Here is a 24,006-nt window from a genome sequence, read left to right on the forward strand (position 1 = left end):
AAGGTTAATTTTCAGCTTCATGAGAGTTAACAGCTGTTGTAGAAAGGGAGAGAGGTTTGTACCAGTCCGAAGAAATTACATCACAAATGTTAAAACTGCTTGTAACATGGGGATTCTAAGTTAGTAACATGTATGCTATCATTTCTGACAGGTAACACCTTCTCCCTTCCAAAAACTGCTGTTAGCTTTTAAGACTGAAAATGAACATCCCCCTTAACTAGATAACTTATTTAACTAGTGTTAACTAACTTTTAGCCAGCATAACGTTAACTTAACAGTGCCATTGGAGCTGTTATGTGGTACCAAAAACAAACCATATCAGAACAATTGCATAATCGATTACGTTATGATCAAAACTACAATAAATAAATTACTCAGTGTTTACTTCTGCTTACCTTTGATGAAATTTTAGCTGCAAAGATGCGTGTACTTTGATGGCTGCCATTCTTTTCTCTCCCCGGGGACGGACGTACGTCTAGTAGCATGAATCCACAATCTCCTCCTCTCTGGGTTTTCTTTTTTGGAAGGAAATCTGTAGAAGCACAACCCAGACTTGTCTCCTTGCCGGTTAGTGCATCCGATTGAACAGCAACTGTCCGGCGTTTTCACCAACCCAGTCTCACAGAAATACATGAAATGACCACAACCTCTTAACACCATCGACCGTCGTTTTCCTCAATGATGTCTTTAACATTTCTGTATACGCACAAAAACACAGTGTGTGTCCTTGATAACTCAACAATATGATAGGCTTATAATTCAGCAACTAAAGGGGGTACAGACATGGGACCAACTGTTATAGAGAGCTCTTGACCTCAGCTATCATGTGAGTGTAGTCAACAACTGAGGGTGCTGTCAGATATGGATAAAATATGGATAAAATTAATTTCCACCCATTTAGAAATTAGATATTTAAAATCTGATCACACAAATGTGTTTACCATCCCCTTAAAGTCCACAGTGTACTCTCAATTCAGTATTTACAACTTCCAAATCTAGGAAAAACACTTCGATTTTTTAAAAACTAAATAGGGTCGTAAAAAGATAGATCTACTGAATATATCAAATATCTAGTAAAGCCGAACTAGTAATTACACTGCACTTAGATGAACTATGTTAAGAAAAAGTAAGGATGTTGATTAATTTCAGATATTTTATCTAATACTCTAGAAATGGCGTTTTTGGGATGGTAGTTCTTCCGGCTTATAGAGTTGTCAAATAGGGTAGTAAAAAAGTAAATCTACTGAATATATCAAATATCTAGTACAGCCGAAAATATAAAAGAGGAATATATTTGCTGTTTTAATAACGTAAGGGGAACAATTTATCCTCTAATAACTATAATTGAACTACCTCATTACATAAAAATGAGTTATATCACACACAATTCAATGTTTATAGAGATCAAACAATTGTAACTAATGCACTATAATAAATTCAGTCAAATGATGATAAGAATAGCCATAAAATAAAGTTTTCAAAGCTAGAAAACAACATTAACCACTGCCCATTGCGTGATGTTGTTGAACCAGGGAATTTGTGTGTTCACCACGACAAAGGATCCTAATTGACTTTACATTGGTATTGTTACCATGGCACGTACGTAATTTTAACCCATTACGTGCCGCCACCACGGAAAGCGGCGTTAAGAGGTCATGGTCATTTCACGTATTTCTGTGAGATCAGGTTTATTTTCGCAATACACAACACAAATCCGGTAAAAATTTACTGGCGGGCAGTGGAAGAAAACATTGTTTGGCCCTCCAGGTGGGCATTCCCAGTGGGACGTGACGTCACTTGAAAACTATAAATTGTCCATTGACCAGTCCTTATTCACCGTAAAACACTCGCCTCTTCTCCTTCTCTTGAAAAATATGTTATTTCAGTGGATCAAAGGATATTACAGTCCCTGATATCCTGTAGGAAACTACTGCGACATGAAGGTCATCCAGATTTTTTTTTTCTCCAACGATGCTGGTTCAGCAGGTGCTCATTTCTTCTCCATCTTTCCTCAGTGTTTACATTTGAAAACCTTGCTAGTAGAAGTTGGCAGAAGGACAGTTTACAGACTGGTGAGTTGATTTCATCATCCTGATAAGTGACTTGTAGCCACATGCCACTGCCATCCAAAGCCAACCACAAAAAGTAGACGAAAGAGCCTAAATTTAGCACAAAATTAGCAAAGCTGACAGAGAGGTGACTGGAAGCGTCCGCGCCTACATCGTAAGTCCAATCATGTGCTGTCAGAAAAAGTGGCATTGCCAAAATTATGTATTTGAATATTAATGCATACTGGGGGTGGGTGGTGGTGCTGCAGTGGGGGGCATGACTATCACTGCCCTCCCTCTCTAACCTCTTGATTACCGCAATATTTACAACTTTTGGGTCCACAAAAGACACAATATTTCTCAGGCATTTTGGTTTGGACAGGAGTATTTTGGGGTATTGGTGGTACCACAAGTCTGAGGTCAAATTTTTGTTTTTTGTTTCTTTTTTCTAAACCTGACTCAAGCTCATTAAAATCTGAATAAAAGAGGGTTCATAACCTGACAGCCACAAATCAATTGGATGCTGACAAATTCAAAGGGAAAGGAGGCATCTTGACCAAGAAGTACAATGATATAAAATGTTTAGTCACCATAGGGTGTGGAGGTGATGACAAGTCTATGCACAAATGCCAAGTACTGTATATTGTATTGTTATCTACAATCTGTGGAGGGTCTGTCACCAATTTTATTTTTGCTTTACATTCTTTGGTTTTCAGGCCCTTTCTTCAGCCCCAGAATCAGGCCCGTAGTGGCAGGAATTCTCAATCACATCTACATTTCATATAATGAAAAACTGCAGTGCCTGTGTTGGTTCATATGTGCTCAATGTTAAGAGAGGCAGGGGCTCTGGACGACCATGCTCAGGATCAATAAACGTTCTGGCATAGGATTCCCGTGCCCCTGGCTCATGCGGAGAGAAAATATATGAAAAACAAAAAAAGACTTGCCAGTGAGCCTTTGGGGACTCTGTGTGTGTATTTAGTCTAGCTCCTGATGTCCTTCAGCGGTTTCGGTTCAAAGCGCATAGAGTCTGAGCCAAAAGCAACTGTGAAACCAGCCCCTTGATCACAGTGGCATTGCCTTTGATTGAATTTAGCATTCAGTGGTAGGTCAAAATCCCAGCAAGAAGGTGTGTGAGGTAGAACACGTGGAGGTAGAAGCAGTCATGTCCAATATCCCACTTCTGTAATGCTCAGTTTGGGGTTAGAGAGGAAGAGTACTCAGAGCTGAAGAAAAGTATCATAGGTCTGTAACCACAGGGTGAGGACTGGGACCATTTCAGATGGTCCCTTTTACCAATTTTACACAAAGGGGATCACAGAGACAAGTTGTCCAAGTAAAAACAATAAGGTTTATTAAATATATAAATTAAAAACAAGATGTAAAAAAAAAATATTTGTCAGCAACCATAAAAACTTTTGTGACAGTCCTAAATGAGGCTAAAACCCAAATATACAAAAATAAATAGCGGCTGTATAAGTTAAGGACTGTTAGTCAGGGGGGAGGGTTGCCATCTACCAAGCCAGGGGGAATTTAAGGGGAAGACCCACTCAAGCCAATACAAAAAAAGGGGAGTGAGGTCTCACACACACATGTAAAACTAAAAATAAAGTGTACGGTGAAAACACAGCAAACAACACTCAACCATGCAAAAGGAGTGGATGCTTGGGGAGCTCAGCCCCAGCTTGGACAGGCCTCAGCCCTCCCTTCTTCAGTCAAAGTTCAGCCTGAATGCAAAGACAAAGAAAAAAAAACACATCAAAATGGGCAGGGGGGCGATAACACCGTTAAACACCGTATAACCTTTTACAAACTATCACATAAGGTAAGTACACTAATAAAAATATAACCACTAAGCAAAACAGCAGTCAGCACTGCAAGAAAAACAAGAGAAAAAGACAACTAACCAAAAACTCCTTGATGTAAATTAAAGGAGGGTGTCCAGAGTATTAAAGGAATGTCATGAGTTTCAAAAAAGGGTTAAATCAGCTCTCACTAATGGCAGGATCAGGCATTCACCTCTTTAAAGGGGCAAAAAGCAAAACCGTTTCACTGCTAGGTTTGCTGTTGTGCACTGCCTGTAGACCAAAACAAAGTGTGTCATGAGCCACACCTCCTTCTACCTCTGCTCTCCACCCCCACCCCCCCACTCGCCTCGTTACCTATCTCCATAGCGGAGCACCACAGCACCTCCAGAGACTATTACATCCAGACGGTCCCGGTGTTTCCTCCGCAGGCTCCACTTCACTCAGCTGCCCGATAAATCCGCTGCTTCTTCCCACTTTAACCTGAATAACAAACCAGGGCTCTGTGCTCTGGTTGGATCCAAACGGAGAGCCGGGGCTAGCTCAGAGACTAGCGGAGGCTAACTGGCTGTGCTTCCCTCCGGTCATGCTGCGGCTAACGCTCCACGTCTTCTACGTGAGCGCGCCAGGCCCATGAGCCGGCTCACGAACTCATGTGACTTTGCAGCCTAAGGATTTGCTGGGTGTATATGGTAGCATGAATGAGCTACACCTGGAGCCCATTCAACCCTAACCAGGCCTTCTTAAGCTGGACTGGCCTTTAAGATGGCCCAGACAACCCTACTACAGGTTCAACTTGATATTTTACTAAATATTTTTATTTACACTTAATATTCTGAGAGGACTGAGTGTGTGTATGACTGGGGGTGAGGATAATGCATCCAGTTGCCCATGGATGCAAACGTAGGTGTTTCTAGCCCATTTTTGGGGGTGCTGAAGCACCCCTAAATTGAATCCCTAAAATTTGAGAGATTTTTTTTTAATTTTTATTTTTTACTGTATGTCCCTTTTTAACAAGCTAGAAAAGTGTCAAAACCATACAGTACTTGGTTGCAACGTAATATTTTAACAACAAAAACACAGCTTCCCCTAAAATGTCAAAAAATAAGTGGTCAAATATGTACTGTTGTGTTTACATTTCATTGACTAAATATGCACTAGAACGCGTTCAACTTTTGTTCAGAATCAACTACTTATGACAGGTCACTGACGCAACTTTCTTCTCATTCATTCCCCTAGCGTCACAGTGCATTAAACAGTGGAAGGTCAGCGTCCAAAGACTTCAATGGGGAAGCATAGAGTGGGTTGTTCCACTGCAGCGAAACTAGACAGTCAATGGATAAATGCTCGGTTTTGTCCCGCCCATCGGACGCTCAGCGTCTCTGGGGGTCTGGCCTGGACGCTGGGCTTCTGCATGATGATTGGATGATCTGTCTGAGGCTGAATCCCTTTTTGATTGACAGCGAAATGAGCGAATCAGTGATCTTGAAATATAAACCAGCACCGGAGCATTTTTCAAGTTCCATTCCGTTGTTCCGAGTTGATCTGGAGACTTTTCCAATCCTCTTAGTGACTTTGTCTTTGTTAAAAATGACTAGCGACAAATCTAGCATCTTTTTCTGGTGTTATTGGAGACTGTACTCGTGTTTGGAGACTCTGACTTCTGTCGCTCTGCAGTTACTGTCCCCAGCGAGCAGTGGGTGCTGCTGTGAGCCCCTCCACCGTCCCAAAGCACTCACAGGCGGTCACACTAGCCTCGCACAGCAGCCCCAGAGGGTAGAATTTACGTATAAATAAACGGACACATTTTATGATGTAGGCCGAAAATGAGCTTCCCCTCCTTGAAAGACCAGCAGCTGCCACTGGTGTCTACCACTCAATACCAACACATTATTATCATTACCAGTCCTCATTTTTGCTGCATTTAATCGTAGGTCACTGTTTATGTTGTTAGGTAGGAGTTAGCTGACGTTTTTTCTAGCTAGGAAACGTGTTAATATTAAAGCTAAGGTGCTACTGACTAGCTAACTGACTGGATGCCCATTAACATTATAACTCCTATTGTGTGTATTTATTATTATTATTTTGTAGATTTCAAGCACTTTTCTTTTTTGAAGTGTATTTTTATTTATGTATTTGTATTATATAATACAGACAAGAAGGAAAAAGGCAGAGACAAACACTGAAAAAGTCAATTACTGTTAATGTGTTAATGTTACATGTTGTGCATTGCATTTCAAATAAAAGTCCAAAAAATAAGTCCAAGGTCCATTTTTGGTATTTTTGATACTCACTATAGGGGGCTGGTTTACTCCAGAAACATACATACTGTTTATGTGTATGTTGAGGAGCTGCTGTATCAAAATGAGTTATCCTCCCCCAGAAATTAGGGTTACGATATGTTTCTTTTATGATTCCAATCCATTCCTCTCTTGCTGTGGCTCAGCATTTAAATAACCTTTATCAGATTTGATGGTTTAGTCACAGACTTTCCCAAAAAGTGTTGTGCTTTTCTTTCACAAATGTGGGAATGAAATTGTGTTAAAATGTACAAAACAGTGAAATTTATCTTGCCTGGCCGGGCAGCTCTCTGGGTGCTCAGCACCCCTAAACCTCATATTTCACTTTGTTGAATATCACTTTTAATTGTCACTGTAAAATTGTAGATTTTTCCCACTGGTACTGTCACTTGACCGTTTGATCTCATCTCAATACTTGATTCGTGTTTCTGATTATTTGACTTGTAACCAAGCAGCAACCTCTGGGACTGAAAATTAAAGTCAACTCAAAAGTGCCAAAAAGCTGCAGTTCCTCTAATGTCCACTTGAGGCTGACTCCAGAAGCCAGGTAAAAAAAAAACAAAAAACAGTTTAACAGTGTTACAGTTAATTTTTCCAGTCATGACAACTGTCCCGGCATGAATTTTTATATAACTCACCTGTTTACATTTTAATAAGGCTTAAAGTTAGGTATAATTAATAGCTATAATTAATATCCTTTGGATCCTCAGTGAGATCCATCCCTTGCTCCTCCACAGCTCCACCCTCTCACCCAAATATGGCCTCTTCTGGCTCCAATGGCAACAGACAAAATGCCAAACTCAAGCCTTCAGAAAGGGAATCTACAAACCAATGGGTGACATCACGTTAGCTATATCCTTATTTTCACAGTCTTTGCCCTTGTGACGTAGCGATTAACAACCTGCCTTCTACTCATATCTGGAAACCCCAATGTTAACCCTTAGATGCATAATTGGGGTCAAAAATGACCACAGTGGTTGTTTTTTCTTTTTTGCAGTGTCTTTGTAATTTTAAATTTTTTATCATTTAATTTTCCACGTATTCCCTAATATAGGTTGTCTTTGACATGAAGCCATTTGGATTTGTATCTAATTGTTATATTTTTTAAGTAATTGCATTTTTTGTATCGGTACCACACTTTTCCATATGTGGGGTCAAAAATGACCCCAAGCATTTTCTATGGAATTTCAAGGGTTAACCCCAGGAACCTTCGATTTTTATCAACTGTGACTGTCAGGTATACATTTACTGTTGATCCACATATCTAATGCCAGCAGTCTCACAACCCTAAAGGTTATTTTTACACAGCAACATACATGTAAGTATTATCTTCTTTTTTTTTTTTTTTTACCTCAGAATACATATGCTGTTATAAAACATGAACTTATTTTCCACATCCATGATTTCTGTGTGGTAGAGTGTAGTGTTATCATCATCACATTACTACTTTGTAGTAATTTGTAGACATTTTCAAGGCTCAGCACCCAGAATTCCACGTAGGTATCACCAGCGCACGGCGACGCTTTCTCACAGAGCTCTCAAATGAGCTTGTGACACCTTACATGAGAAGTCAACTGGAAGTTAACCCATGCCTACCAACCTACATCACTGAAGCAATGGGAAGGTGTGGAATGACAAAAGCTGCAATCCAGCCACAGGAGAGAAGCAGACAGGGCCAACAGAAGAGAAAGAGGTGTAAGATGTGTCCAAAAAACAAATATCGCAAAGCCAACAATAGTGGTTGGAAATGCAGTGACCCTGTGCGCAGTGCTCACAGCCAGAAACAAGTAGTTTGTAACAGCTGCTCACAGTGAGAAGAGAGAAGACGCACATGTGTGTTCATGTGTGTGGACATGCATAGACAGACAGATGGACACACAAACAATGAATGTTGACGTTTTGATAGCTGTATTGATAGCAGTTTTGTGATCAAATGAAAGAAGGTGATAAGTGAGCATGTAAAATATGAAACCATTCTTGTGTTGACCAAAATATAATAAGAATCATCCTTTTAAAACCAAAATGAAGAAATATTGTATTAAACGCACTGATTCTAATTGGGATCATTTGTGGATGTTTACCTTTTTTTTTACCTTTTTAAAAGCTGTTTTGTGATAAAATGTTAATAAAAAGTGATAAATGAGAGTAGGTGTTACTGTGATGATCTGGAGAATTCAAGGATGAGGCCGATCACGAAGTTCTTTCTTAATGCACGTTTTATTACGAGCTCGGATCAACAATGGCTACATGCAGAAGCTATGTGATGATTGTGAACAGAGAAAGGCACAGCTTATATAGGATGGTGGCATGTATAGTTATTACCTAAAATGGTGCTCTGACACATTTAACTTGACCTTGGGCCAGCTAAAATTAGTCTAACGTGTCAATTCATCAGTAAGCCTAGCACTTCTGACGCCATGAGAAACATGATCCCCAGGGGGTCATGACCTAGTATCCATTGGTCAGTGGAGATGTAAAAATACATACTAAAAATAAATGAACATGTCAAACATGACATAACTCTTTTGTTGACCAAAATATAATAAAAATTATCATCTTTAACCAAAATGAAAGAAATTTCTTAAGTTTACAGCATAAAACGCATTCATTCAAATTGGGGTCATTTTTGACCTCACTCATGGAAGAGTGTAGGTATCAGTAGGTCATGCATCACAGATCGCTGGGGTGTCCCCTAGTCAAGTCAAGTCAAGTTTATTTCTATAGCACATTAAAAACAACCTCAGTTGACCAAAGTGCTGTACAGGCTATGCATGTCAATACATATAAACAAATATAAATAAATAAATATAAACATCCCTCTCTAAAACACATGGTAAAACTAAACAATAAAACGTAATAAAATGAACAATAAAACATCATAAAAACAAATCAAGATAAAAGAAATAGTACTAAAACCAAGATCTCATGCTTAACTAGTGCTGAAAGCTAGTGAGAAGAAATGGGTTTTCAGCAGGGATTTAAAATGCTCAAGAGTCTGAGCAGCTCTTATATGCAGTGGCAGGCTGTTCCACAGATTGGGGGCTGCCATCGAGAAGGCTCTATCACCTCTACTTTTGAGTCTTGATCTGGGAACCTCCAGCAGCAACAGGTTGGTAGACCTCATTGCTCTGACTGGGGTGTGGGGGTGTGGCAGCTCAGACAGATAGGATGGTGCCAGGCCGTTAAGACTTTTAAAAACGAGTAATAAAATTTTAAACTGGATCCTAAAAGAGACTGGAAGCCAATGTAGGTAAGCCAGTACAGGTGTAATGTGGTCACGGCGTTTTTTCCCTGTTAATAGGCGGGCAGCTGCATTTTGAACAGCCTGCAAACGGCGCATTGAAGACTGGTCAAGTCCAGCATACAGAGAGTTACAATAGTCTAAACGAGATGAGATAAATGCATGAATTACTCTCTCAAAGTAATGTGGAGGGAGGTAGGCCTTCACCTTACTGAGGAGTCTTAATTGAAAGAAGCTTGTCTTGACAACTGAACTGATCTGTTTATCCAGTTTAAAAACAGCATCAAATATCACGCCATGGTTCCTCACAGCAGGACGACAGTAAGATGCCAAAGGACCGATGGCACTATCATAGCCATCCAACAAATTGGCTTTTCCAAATAAAATTATCTCTGTTTTATTTTTGTTCAGGTTAAGGAAGTTTATCTCCATCCATGATTGTATGTCATTAAGACAGTTCAACAAAGCCTGGATAGAGGCATCACTGTTTGTTTTTATGGGCAGATAGATCTGAAAGTCATCCGCAAAACAATGGAAGGAGATGTTGTACTTCTTAAAAATAGACCCCAAGGGCAGCATATACAACGAGAATAAAATGGGGCCCAAAATGGAGCCTTGCGGTACCCCACAATTAAGTGGGGATGCAGCAGAAGAGTACTGGCCAAGATGGACAGAGAAACTCCTATCTGACAAATAAGACTGGAGCCATTTTAGTGCTGTGCCTTTAATGCCTACACAGAAATCAAGACGTGACAAGATAATGTCGTGATCCACTGTGTCAAAGGCGGCAGGTAGATCCAGAAGAAGCAGGACAGCAGAGTTGCCAGAATCAACAGTTAAAAGCAGGTCGTTACAAACTCTTAAAAGGGCCGTTTCTGTGCAATTTAAAACCAGACTGGAACTTCTCAGAAGGCCCGTTCCACTGAAGAAGTTCCTGGTACTATTTGGGGGGCAGGAACTACTACAGGAACGTCCTCTCGTTCGGCCCTCTCAACCGCCGTGTCTCCACTGAGTTAGTCTGGGGCCGTTAGTGGCCGTTTTGGTAAGGAAACGGAACCAGGGCGAGTGAGACAGGATCTGGAATTCGATGGATGTGCCTTTCTGTAAAAATAAAAGCACCAAGCTAATAAAAATGCAGTGAAACTTTTAATTTAAAGAATATAATTTACAAGAAAAGCCCCAAGCCATTAAGTTAATCGATTTTCTTACAACCCTCATCACCCCAAATCGATGGTGCGCCAGAATTTAAAGTTTTACTATGGTGAACACTTTTAGTTTGGTGAATTTGGTGAATACCGCATCCGCTCCCTAGACCGGAACCAGAATCCAGACAAAATTCAGAGTGAATAGACACCAGACTCTTTGCTTGGTGAAGAAATCGTTCAGCACAAAAGTCTTGTTTGCTAACGATCTAGCATTAAATAGAGCCAAAGGAAGAGTCATCTCTTCGCAGTCCGGTTTGGAGGTGCGGGCAAGAGGATGGAGGTTTCCGTACTCCACACCGCCGCGGCGCACCTGGCTCTGCCTGGGAAGGGGAGTCTCCACTGGCAGGTGAAGCTGGCCTGCGACCGGGTGATCGGGAACAACAGGCTGGATCCACCGAAGCCCCAGTGGTCGCAGAGGCGCAAAAAATCCGCTCGAACAGTAGCAGGGACGTGACTTGCAGGCAGATCTCAAGTGAGCTCTGAATCTCACCAAAACACCTCCCCGCTTGCCCTGTCTTCTGGACCGCTTCTTCTGCGAAGTGACAGCAGGTGAGCGGCGCAGGTAAGCCAGTACAGATGCCAGGAACGGTGGGAGGCTCGAGTTTTGATCGCCCAAACCATGCTTGAACAGCATCTCTTGGGATGTTCTGATGTTAAGAAGTGCTTGGCGATCATACACCAATACAGCAGATACATCTTGGCAGCAAATACAGAACAATAATACAGCAAACAGGAATCCAAGCAGCCCTGACAGACGGCTGGCCATACACACTGGTGCCATCTTGGTCTCAGGGTGTAGACACTCAGAGACTATTTTTACTCTCTGAGAGACCTAGATCCCTGTGGTAATTTACGCACATGTTCTCTCTATACACATTTTTTCAAAAGTATCCATATTTTTGAGCTAGTCTTTTCTAGTTCTTTTTCTAAAGACTGAACATAACAGTGTTGAGTAGGGAGTTAACAAGGTCTCCAAAGGTAGTAAACTATGGGGTGCCGTTTGTAAAGTGTCTCACGCTGAAAATAACATCAACATTTTGCCACATTTAGCTTAAAACAATGTTTAAAAAAGTATTGTGAATTTTTTAACGTCACCTTTTACCACATTTACAGCAATATTTGTTAACTTAGAAATATATTAAATAGTTAAATCTAAATATTAAATGTGGCACCTAAATGTTAAATGTTAAATCTAAATATTAAATCTAAATCTAAATGTTAAATCTAAATGCTAAATCTAAATCTAAATATTGGCAATAAAATAACATTTTATTGCCAACCTGAACTTTCTGATTTTGTATGAGTTTTAGATGAATTCAGCAACCATGACACCATTTCAAACTGCAACAATGAGTTTGTCTACCACACTGATTCATGCAATGGCAGCAGAGGATTGGTTGTTTAGTGTATCTTTCACTTCTTTTGTTGTTCACTGGTCAAACTTTAAATACATGACTGCAGAAATTACTGTCTATCACAGGAGCAAAGAGACCGAGTTTTACAACCGCTTTCTACATTCAGAACTCAAAACCTTTGGTTCTATTTAAGGGGCCAGACACACGCCACGTTTTTTGCTCACTCAAATTCATTGTTTTCAGTGTAGACATGCTGCAGGCATGCCAGAGCGCAAGCCTTTCCGAAAGCCTATTTTTCAGGGCGCGACGGCTGTGCCGTGAGATAAACTGAGAGTTTCACGTGAGTAGGAACAACTAATCACAGCTGGCAGGTATCTTTCCCTTCTTCTGTAAATATCACTTTATGGTAAATATGAAGAAGAAGCTGATCGTTTTAGTGCAGGGCTGCCAGAGCTTTGCATCTGTCCCACAGACAATATTTTTGGTCTAATACACACTTACAAAACAATCCCTGGAAGAAGATCAGCTCTGCACTCAGGATCTCTGGTAAGTGGGCTATGATACAGTGCTGGGTTTGGTCGCTTAGCAACCATAGATGCAACCTGCCTGGTTGCAGGTTGCATCTGGCACAGAGTGGGTACAAGAGTAGCACTCAGCACCTGACTTCGTGTTTTCCAGGTAGTTAAATACAGTTATAAGATGGCATGTGTACGGCTGCTACCAGTGAATCAGGAATTCTGTTGACAGATATTTTTGGATGTCACTCTCAATAAATCATGTTAAATAAAAGTAGATACATTCTTTTGAATTACATGACAACGTGTCATCACATAACACTTCCCCAAATGAGCATCAGAAGCAGTGAGCAACTCAAAGATGAGGTGGCACTATAATAAAACCTCCTCAGGTACAAAGACAAGAGACTCCGTAACATCTCTCCCTCTGTCTCTCTCTCACCTGACTAATGACTAATTATCCTCAGGAAGCCTCATCAGGATCAAGGTGGGGGGGAGCACAGGCGACAGAGCATTCAGACATAGAGAAGAGGCAGATGGTGGGTGTCTGTCTCCTCCCTGGGCGTGAATGAAGCACCGTTGCCTGGCTGCTCACGGCACACTAGCCAGCCAGAGAGGAGGCACTCTCAAGGCAGGCGTCAGGAGCCACGGGATGGTTTGATTACAGTGTACCCCCCACCCCACCCATGCCATTCTCCATGTTGGCCTGGCTGTCTTGCATCACTTCCCTGATGTGTTGTATACATCTGTTGCTGTTGAGTGTGAATTACTGCTGTTTGAGCCACTGATGCAAGGCTCATTAGTAAAGATACTCAACACATATAACCTGAGCCTTAAACAGTACAGGAAGAGTATCTGTAATAAAAACATATTTAACACTTCCTGAAAACAAATTCCTCATCTAATGTGATACTCCAGTGCTTTAGTATTTCAGAGTTGACTGACAGAGACAATTGAAAAAAAGAGAAGATATCCAGACTTTAATTCTCTGTATTGGTCGATCAATAGACTGTAAGAAAAAAAAAAATGTATGTGGCAACTGTGATGTCACCTATTGGTTTGTGAACTCCTGTTTTGAAGCCATAGTTTGGCTTTTTGTCCATCACATCTTAGTTTTTGGAGCTAGAGATGACCATATTTGGATGAGAGGGTGGAGATAACCCTAAGGCTAGCTGCTAACCTAATTAGCACATTGCATACATAGGCTATTTTCCAGAAAACCTGAATATGCAACTCTTAAGAGGGTCTCTGAGTACAACCAAACACTGGACTAGATGTTTTTAGGCAACAAAAACATTAAAATGGACTCTTACACTCTACAACATGTGTGTGACAGATAAAGGATGTCAAACTCACCCAGCAGCAAAACAGGTTAAAAAGATGAAGAAACTAAAGCCTAACCTACAGATCACAGTGTAAATGAATGACCACATTGCCTGATAATTGAGACAGAAGAGAATTAAAATAAAGGGATACCTTGCCAACTTTAAACCAGCTATGTGTCATTGCAGTGTGTGCAAATAAACACAAGTTTAGATTTTTTTTCTGTATTTAGAACAAATTGCAGCTGAGAACACTGTTCTTGTACACTGTCAAATGAATACAGAAGATACTAAAAAGCCTTAGTAGGGGTGGGTGCAAAGCAATAAAGGACAGTATCATCAGCACAGACATAAAAGGCAGAGTTTGGTATATTATGTCCAGTGCAATTTTTGTTCATTGTAAATATTAAAGGGCCCAGGACCAACTCTTGTTTTACCCCCTTGAGGACTTGCAGTACCTCTGAGGTGGCACCCTCTAACTTAATAGCCTACATTCTGTTAATTAGATAGTTTGCAAACCACCCAACTGCATGCTCTGAAAATCCAATCTCTGTAAAGCACCAGATTAGAGTACAATGGTCAACGTGATCAAAGGCAGTAACAGTACTATGATTTTTGCAAAATCCTGAGTGAAATGTTGACAGTATAGAGTTGGTGGCTAGGAAGTAGGCCTGTGTAAGGCTAACTAGCCAGCTTGCCCTTTTCAAGATTCGATTTTGGTTTTGGTATGAGAGACGAATGTATAGCTCCTTGTAACCTTATGTTATGCGTGCCCCAGGCACAACGTTTAGTTCAAAATCTACCAAACCAGACTGAAAATGAAAATAATCTGAGACATTTGTGTCAGAGTCTATGGGGCACAGCCACGTGGTTGTCGGACCCTTGTCGGAGTTGGCTGATGCTTCGCTATGATTGGCCAGTCTGCGATAGTGGCGGGACATAGCAGAATTAACATTCATGAACGAAAAACATACTGAAATTGCAAGAGCTACGGCTAGACCTATACTCTGTAATTAAGGGATTACGCCGTGGTTATGTTAACTAACCAATGTAGTTGCTGTGTTAGCGATTTGTCAAAGGATGGCACTTTGCTGTCACTCAAAGTGGCCACACCCTTAATTATGTATAAGTTAAGGCCTTAATAAAATGTGAGTGAGTTACATAAAAATCCAATCGGCGTACAGTTGTCATAGGAAAATAAGCAATAAAGACCAAAATTGTTTTATGTAGCAGGCTGTAAACTTTTTTATTTTCTGCTGTAAAGCTGAACATTTTAACATGGGGGTCTGTAGGGATTGACTGACTTCTGGAGCCAGCCTGAAGTGGACATTAGAGGAACTGCAGGTTTTGGCACTTTAGCATTAGCTTCATTTTTCAGCCTTGGAGACTGCCCTTTTACTCAAGCTTTATAAACACTGAATCCTATATTTCCAATGAAGCAACCAACAGCATTTTTTGTTAAATTCCTCAATGCATCCAGTTTGTACAGGCTTTTTGTAAAAAAAAAAGTGTAGTTTTTGAGTCAAATTTGAGGTATCTAACATCAGGAGGGTTACTTTTCTCTGTCAGACCCACAGAACACACTATACTACTACTACTACGTTTTAGTGAGTAAACTGATGCAAGAAATTACAACCCCACTTCCAAAAAGTTGGGACATTGTGTAAAATGTAAGTAAAAATAGAATGCAATGATTTGTAAATCCTTATATTTAAATGAATACAGTCCAAAGATATTTAATGTTCAAACTTATAAACTTTATTGTTTTTTGTAAAATATACACTTATTCTGAATTTGATGCCTGCAACATGTTCCAAAAACGTTGGGATAGGAGCAACAAAAAACTGGAAAAATTCTTGAATGCTCAAAAAACCCCTGTTGGAACATTCCACAGGTAAACAAGTTAGCTGGTAACAAATGATAGTATCATTAATAGGAATGAAAGGGGCACCTTAAAAAGGGCAGGTGTTCACAAGCAAGGATGGTCACTTTTTGAAAAACTGTGGGGGCAAGCAGTCCAACAGTTTGAGAATAACTATTCTCAATGCACAATTGCAAAGAATTAAGGGATTTCACCATCAACAATCTATAATATCATCAAATGATTCAGAGAATCCAGAGAATTATCTGCATTTAAAGGACAAGATTGAAAACCAACACTGTATGGCTGTGACCTTTGACCCCTCAGAGTGCACTGTATTAAAAACTGACTTGATTGTATCAAGGATAGTACTACATGGACTCAGCAACACTTTGGAAAACCATTGTCAGTAAACACAGTTTGTTGCTTCATATACAAATGCAAGTTAAGACTATGCAAAGTGAAAGCTATATCAACAACATCCAGAAGCGCTGCAGACTTCTCTGCGGTGACCTCATCTGAAATGGTCAGACACAATGTGGACGTTGTGACGTTGTCACAACAGCGTTGCTGCTTGGAAAAAGAGTACAGGTACTAGACTGACCTGCCTGCAGTCCAGACCTGTCTGCCATTGAACATGTTCCACATTATAAAGCACAAAATACAGTAATGGAGACCACAGACTGAAGCAACTGAAGCCATATATCAGGCAAGAATGGGAAAGAATTTCACTTTCAGAACTTCAGCAATTGATGTCCTGAGGTCCAACACACTTTTTGAGTGCTGTTAGAAGAAAAGGTAATGTAACACAGAGGTAAACATACCTCTGTCCCAACTTTTTTGGAACATATTGCAAGAATAAATGCATATTAATAAAAATAAATAATTTTGGTCTGCTCAGTTTTGAACATTAAATATCTTTTCTTTGGACTGTATTCAATTGAACAGAAGTTAAAAAAGGATTTGCAGATCATTACCTCCACAGCATCCCAACTTTTTTTGAATTGGGTTTGTACTAGAGTGGCCCTTTTTACAAACAAGACCCACATTTTTGAAGCTTAGTTATCAAACTCTGAGCAGTAGTTCCCATGATCACTAAACTTACATTTAACTGTAAAAATGGATGGCACCTTAAAATGTCTTTGCTCATTTTCCACATTTAAAGTTGCAGTGTGTTGTATATAGTGGCATCTAGCAGTGAAGACTACAGATTGCAACCAGCTGAAGCTTCTCCTGGTCTCCTGGTCTGAATTATTCGTAGAGGTTTTGGAGAGGATGAAGTGTACATTATTTATGTTCCCAACAACCTTTGTTAACTGCAACTAATAGACAAGATGTGGATATAGCAAACATACCTAGAACTGCTTCTATAGGAGATAACTGTCTGTTTCCAGAGGAATGTTGTTCAAGTCCTCAACTGAGAAGAAAAATGCAGCAGGTCAGAGAGGACATTCTTTATCCTGCCAAGGCCTCCAGGGACAGAGTGGTGATTCTTCATCCCTTATCTGAACAGTATCTGTGTAGGTCACAAAGGCTGGGTAATGTCTTCCTGGTACCTTGCTAATGACAGGCCTTTCACTCCTCCTCCTTAAAAGGTCATGACTAATTCCCTCCATCAGCCACCTTGACATTGTACAGGCAGAAAGAGACCATAAAGAAGTAAAATATAAAACTCCAAAACTTCATGAGGATGGGCTGCAAGGTGGTTGGTTTTAAATGGATTATTGCAAAAAATGATACACCTAATTAAAGACCTTCAAGTACTCTTCTCCAAAGGTCAAGACTAACAGCTTCCTCCAGACTGGCTTGATGCCACACAGGTGGATGCTCAGCTACAATATTTAATACCTTCGCGGATGCTAGTAGAGAGAGACTTCCAGTTAGCATGTTGGCAAATATCTCCCAGCTGAAGTGTCTATGAGCAAAGCATTTATTCTTCCAGCTCACAGTCTGACACTGACCTTTTCGTGAGAGGAAGCTTCATTCCCTCAAGATTCTGCTGGATAATGTTACTGGTAAAGAAAAGAGTTATATTTTTCAACAAAGCCACTGTTTGGCTGGCAGGTGTCTTTAACAGTTTAAACTGGCTGACCCTTTCTGTTCCCCACAGAATGTAATGACAAGAGGGTTAAAAGATAGGTTGAGTGACATTTCAGCCCATTCTCATTCCCAAGTCATCAAATACCACTACTTTGTCAGTGATTACAGCATCAGACACGAGCATCATAATGCGGCCGGATGGCACCTGTATGATATGCCACAGGACAGCATCAGTTTGAAACACTGCCGGTCCAACAAACCCTGCCAACCTGATCACACAAAAATACGTGAAATGACCACGACCTCTTAACACCGCATTCCATGGTGGCAGCACATAATGGGTTGAAATTACATGCCAGTACCACGGAAACAATGCCAATGTAAAGTCAGTTAGGATCCTTGGTCGTGGTGGACACATGGATTTCCTGATTCAACACCGTCCTGTATACACACAAAAACCCTGAAGTGTTCTGTTTAACTCTGTTATAATTTCACAACAACAACAAGATAGTTCGGCTGTACTAGATATTTGATATATTCAGTAGATTTACTTTTTTACAACTGTAAAGGGTTTGGTTTGGACCCAATAGCAGTACAAAGACAGGCAGGTATCATTGGTAACAAACTTTATTCACACACGTCCAGGAAACAATGGCAGTAGGCAAAACAGTCTGTCTTCTGGCCACTGGCCTTTAACAGTCTCTAGTGGGGATTGGAGGTTAGGCTCAGCCGAACCAAACCAGGACACTGGTGAGTAATGTCCGTGAAACTTAGTCTTGTACTCACTCGGTGAAGGAATAATCAGAGTCACAGAATTGCAGGAAGCCACAGAGGAGACGGGAGTAACACTCGCTCTGAAGAGCTGAATCAGGTAATCACCGGATAGCCAAGGGAGCAGACAGGCAGAATCCAGAAAGGGACAGGCGAGGATCATGGTCGGGGACGGAAGGCTGAGGTGATTTCCAGGAGATCGGTGAGGCAGGATAGTCAGAGGCAAGCAGGGTCGAAACCGGGAGATCAGGCAGAGAAATGCTGGAGAGTCTGGTGCAAGCATCGAGAACAATCTGGCAATGAATGAGTGTGGAGCTGGGGCTTAAATGCAGCCAGAGCAGAGCAGAGAGCACAGGTGAGTGGAGTTGGCTTGATGAGAGGGGTGTGTCTGATTGGCAGATTGAAGCAAGCAGGTGCAGAGTGGTGAGGCAGAGATGAACTGTGACAACGACTCTATTTTACAACAAGCCGCAAAAAACTATCGTCCCAAAAACGCTGTTTCTAGAGTATTAGGTAAAATATCTTAAATTAACCAACATCCTTGCTTTTACTAGTTCGGCTTTACTAGATATTCGATATATTCAGTAGATCTATATTTTTACGACCTTATTTTACAACTCTATTTTACAAGCCACAAAAACCTACCGTTCAAAAAACGCCGTTTCTAGAGTATTAGCTAAAATATCAAAAATTAGCCAACATCTTTACATTTTCTTAACATATTTCATCTAGGTGCAGTGTAATTACTAGTTCGGCTTTACTAGATATTTGATATATAAATATCGCGAAAATTTGAAAGGAATTGGTGATTAACCAAACTGGAAGAATCTCCTTTAATCTGGGCAGACAGTCTCCAAACGTATAAGAGGGGCCTCCGCAATGCCAGAGCAAACTATTACTCAGCATTAATAGAAGAAAACAAGAACAACCCCAGGTTTCTTTTCAGCACTGTAGCCAGGCTGACTGAGAGTCAAAGCTCTATTGAGCCTTGTATTCCTTTAGCCCTTAGCAGTAATGATTTTATGAGCTTTTTTAATGACAAAATTCTAACTATTAAAGGCAAAATTCATGACCTCCTGCCCTCAGATGGTAGGCCTACCTATCTAACCTCAAACACAGCTGTAGAATCTAATATATATTTAGATTGCTTCTCCCCAATTTCTCTTCAAGAATTGACAGCAGTGATTTCTTCATCTAAATCATCAACGTGTCTCTTAGACCCCATCCCAACTAGGCTACTTAAGGAAGTCTTTCCTTTAGTTAACACTCATATATTAGATATGATCAATATATCCTTATTAACAGGCTATGTACCACAGTCTTTTAAGGTAGCTGTAATTAAACCTCTCCTAAAAAAGCCCACCCTGGATCCAGAGGTGTTAGCCAACTATAGACCAATATCTAATCTTCCCTTTATGTCAAAGATCCTTGAGAAAGTAGTCGCAGACCAGCTGTGTGATTTTCTCCATGATAATAATTTATTTGAGGAATTTCAGTCAGGATTTAGAGTGCATCATAGCACTGAGACAGCACTAGTTAAAATTACAAATGACCTTCTGATTGCTTCAGACAAAGGATTCGTCTCTGTACTTGTTTTATTAGATCTTAGTGCGGCATTTGACACTACTGACCATCAAATTCTACTGCAGAGACTGGATCACTTAATTGGCCTAAAAGGTTCTGCACTAAGTTGGTTTGAATCTTATTTATCTGATCGTTTTCAGTTTGTTCACATTCATAATGAATCATCCTTACGTACTAAAGTTTGTTTTGGAGTTCCGCAAGGTTCTGTGCTCGGACCAATCCTATTTATTCTATATATGCTTCCTTTAGGCAACATCATTAGAAATCACTCTGTAAATTTCGGTTGTTATGCGGATGATACACAGTTGTATTTATCGATGAAGCCAGAAGAAAGTAATCAAACAACTAAACTTCATAATTGCCTTAAAGACATAAAAACCTGGATGAGCACCAATTTCCTGATGTTAAATTCAGACAAAACTTATTGTTATTGTTCTTTGCCCCAAACAACTCAGAGACTCTTTATCTGATGACATAGTTTCTCTAGATGGCATTGCTCTGGCCTCTAGCACTACCGTAAGTAACATTTGATCAAGATTTGTCTTTTAATTCTCATTTAAAACAAACCTCACGGACTGCATTTTTTCATCTGCGTAATATTGTGAAAATTAGGCCTATCCTGACCCGAAAAGATGCAGAAAAATTGGTCCACACTTTTGTTACTGGATTACTGTAACTCCCTATTATCAGGTAGCTCTAGTAAGTCCTTAAAAACTCTCCAGCTAATTCAGAATGCTAATTCAGAACACTGCGCTCGGAGAATGCAGGGTTACTCGTGGTCCCTAAAGTCTCCAAAAGTAGATCAGGAGCCAGAGCCTTCAGCTATCAGGCTCCTCTCCTGTGGAATCATCTTCCTGTTACGGTCCGGGAGGCAGACACCGTCTCCACATTTAAGACTAGACTTAAGACTTTCCTCTTTGATAAAGCTTATAGTTAGGGCTGGCTCAGGCTTGCCCTGTACCAGCCCCTAGTTAGGCTGACTTAGGCCTAGTCTGCCAGGGGACCTCCTTCCCTATAATACACCGTGCACCTTCTCTCCTTCTCTCTCTCTCTCTCTCTCTCGTATTCTATTACTGCATCTTGCTAACTCGGCCATTCTGGATGTCACTAACTCGGCTTCTTCTCCGGAGCCTTTGTGCTCCACTGTCTCTCAGGTTAACTCCTATTGCAGCAGTGCCTGGATAGTGTGATGTGTGTGGTTGTGCTGCTGCCGTGGTCCTGCCAGATGCCTCCTGCTGCTGCTGTTATCATTAGTCATACTTCTACTGTTATTATACACATGATTATTGTCACATATGTATACTATCAGATATTAATATATACTTTTAACATATTGTACCACAGTAGCCAGAACTATAATTATAATATTATTACTTTCATTAATGTTGTTGTAAGCTACTGTCATTACCGTCTGTCCTGCATCTCTCTCTGTCTCTTTCTCTCTCTCTATCTCTTTCTCTCTCATTGTGTCATAAGGATTACTGTTAATTTATTAAGCTGATTGAAAATTGATTGATATATTCAGTAGATATATCTTTTTACAACCCCATTTAGAACCCTACTTTGCAAATCAGAAGAACTACAACTATGTTGCTGATATGAATCACGCTGTATGGCACGGTCCTAGGGAACTGTAGTTTTTAAAAAAATATTAGTTTTTTTCCCAGATTTGGAAGTTGTAAATACTGAATTGAGAGTACACTGTGGACTTTAAGGGGATGGTAAACACATTTGTGAAATCAGATTTTAAATATCTAATTTCTAAATGGGTGAAAATTAATTTTATCCATATTTTATCCATATCTGACAGCACCCTCAGTTGTTGACTACACTCACATGATAGCTGAGGTCAAGAGCTCTCTATAACAGTTGGTCCCATGTCTGTACCCCCTTTTGTTGCTGAGTTATAAGCCTTCAAACATGCACTGAGGTCAAGGTTCAAAGGTCAATGGCTGAAAGCAGGAGCCATGTAGAATCTTCATACTGACATATGTTACTCTCCAGGTTGAGACCTTTCCAATGATGTATTTGGTTTAGCTCTACGACAAAGTTTTGATTTTTTCATTTTTTGGACACAAGCCATGCCAGGTGTAGTTTCAGAGAGCACTTTGAAAGCCCAGTGTAGAAAATGATTTTTTGACTTTACATTGGCATTGTTTCCGTGGTACCGGCACATAATTTCAACCCATTATGTGCTGCCACCATGGAATGCAGTGTTAAGAGATCGTGGTCATTTCACGTATTTCTGTGAGATCAGGTTGAACCCTGCACTTTCACCCCAGGATGCCGGCAGTGGCAGTCACATTTAGTGCCCCTTTATTCAAGTTTTTTCGCCAAAAGCTACATTTTACAAAATTACATTGAACACATCATGAGAACCTTATAATTTACCTTCTCCCCCAGAGCGCAGTGTAATGAGCTGGGGAGGGGGGCTGGGGGACATCAGATGCCCTGAGAAAAGTCCCTTTTTATCATTTAGTAGGTTTTGTCCCTATGTAGAAATGTTGTTGTGGCCTTATGTAACATTTCAAAATAATAGTAGTAATAGTAGTAAGAAATAGTAAAAGATAAACAGTTTGATTTTTTCTCTTCCCCCGTTTGTGGCGCCCCTTATGGAGGACACACTCCCTTAGCATTCGCCTGTACTGCCTGTGCCACGGGCATGAATGTAGATCCAAACCATGATCTTTTTTTGCTTCACCCAACCACATGCTTTTGTTGCCTAAACCTAACCATGTGCTTCTGTTGACGTCCCAGCATTGGTTGTGCTGTCCCAAAATGTCAACAACAGACACAGAAGGATTCTAAGGGCATAATATGTAGATGTGAAAGTCCATTGACAAAGTGGCGATATCTGATGACTTGGGATGTTGGACATTTTGTATTTTTCTTACATACAACAATTCCTGCAGTATAAAAAGACCAGAACCAACAATGAGTGACTTGAGGGAACGAGTTTGTGACTTCTGTGAGCAAGTTACCAACTTGTGCAAACAAGTTCGTTACTTGTATGCAGTGATGGGAATAATGGCGTTATAAATAAACGGTGTTCCTAACGGCGCTACTATTTTCAATAAAGAGTAATCAAAAAAGTTACTGTTTCCCCCGTTATAACAGCATTATCGTTACTGACAATAAAATGTGCCGTTACTCGGCTTTACTTGAGTTCACTGAAGTGGGTTTCACCCAAGCAAGCTCCTTGTCAGCGGAGCTCTAAAGTTTTTTTTCTTTGGTGAGGGGAAAGGTGAGGGGAAGCATAAGTGATGATGATTGGCTTAGGGAGAGTAAAATTTCATCATGAACCAATCAGAGGCAGAGTAGGGCCAGTATTCACAACCACACAAGCAGGGTTGTCAGGTCCGTGACTTTGGGCTTGTTTTTTTACAAATATTGGTAGTGGCGGGTTGCGTTTTCTTAGGCATGTTTCTAAAGTGGAGTTGCTTATTTGGGCTTGCTCTCTAAACGTCACCTTTCTCTATATATATCTGTCTAATAAGTTATTTAAACGCATGATAGTATGTCGGACTGCAGGATGTTTCCACAGCTCCACTCCCTTTGCCCCTCTCCTTCTCCGCACACACAGGTGACAGTCAGTCAATGAGACTTTTCACATTTAAATTGCATGATTAATGGAGGATCTTTAACTAGTGTAGATAAGTGTACAACGTTTTATAATAATGATTTATTCTATTAAGCATCAATTTCATTCATTTAACATATTCAGTGTTGAGTTTCATTACATAGAGTTCCATTAAGGGGGGGTGTCCAAGCAATTTGACATATTTGAGTATTTTATAAAAAAGTAACGCTATAGTTACTTTCCAGGTAATTAGTTACTTTTATAGTGCAGTAACTCAGTTACTTTTTGGGGAAAGTAACTAGTAACTATAACTAATTACTTTAAGTAACATTCCCAACACTGCTTGTATGTATGTATTAGTAACTTCACAGAACAAGTT

This window comes from Epinephelus lanceolatus, chromosome 14, assembly GCF_041903045.1.
Source record: "Epinephelus lanceolatus isolate andai-2023 chromosome 14, ASM4190304v1, whole genome shotgun sequence".
In the NCBI taxonomy this organism is placed as follows: Eukaryota; Metazoa; Chordata; class Actinopteri; order Perciformes; family Serranidae; genus Epinephelus; species Epinephelus lanceolatus.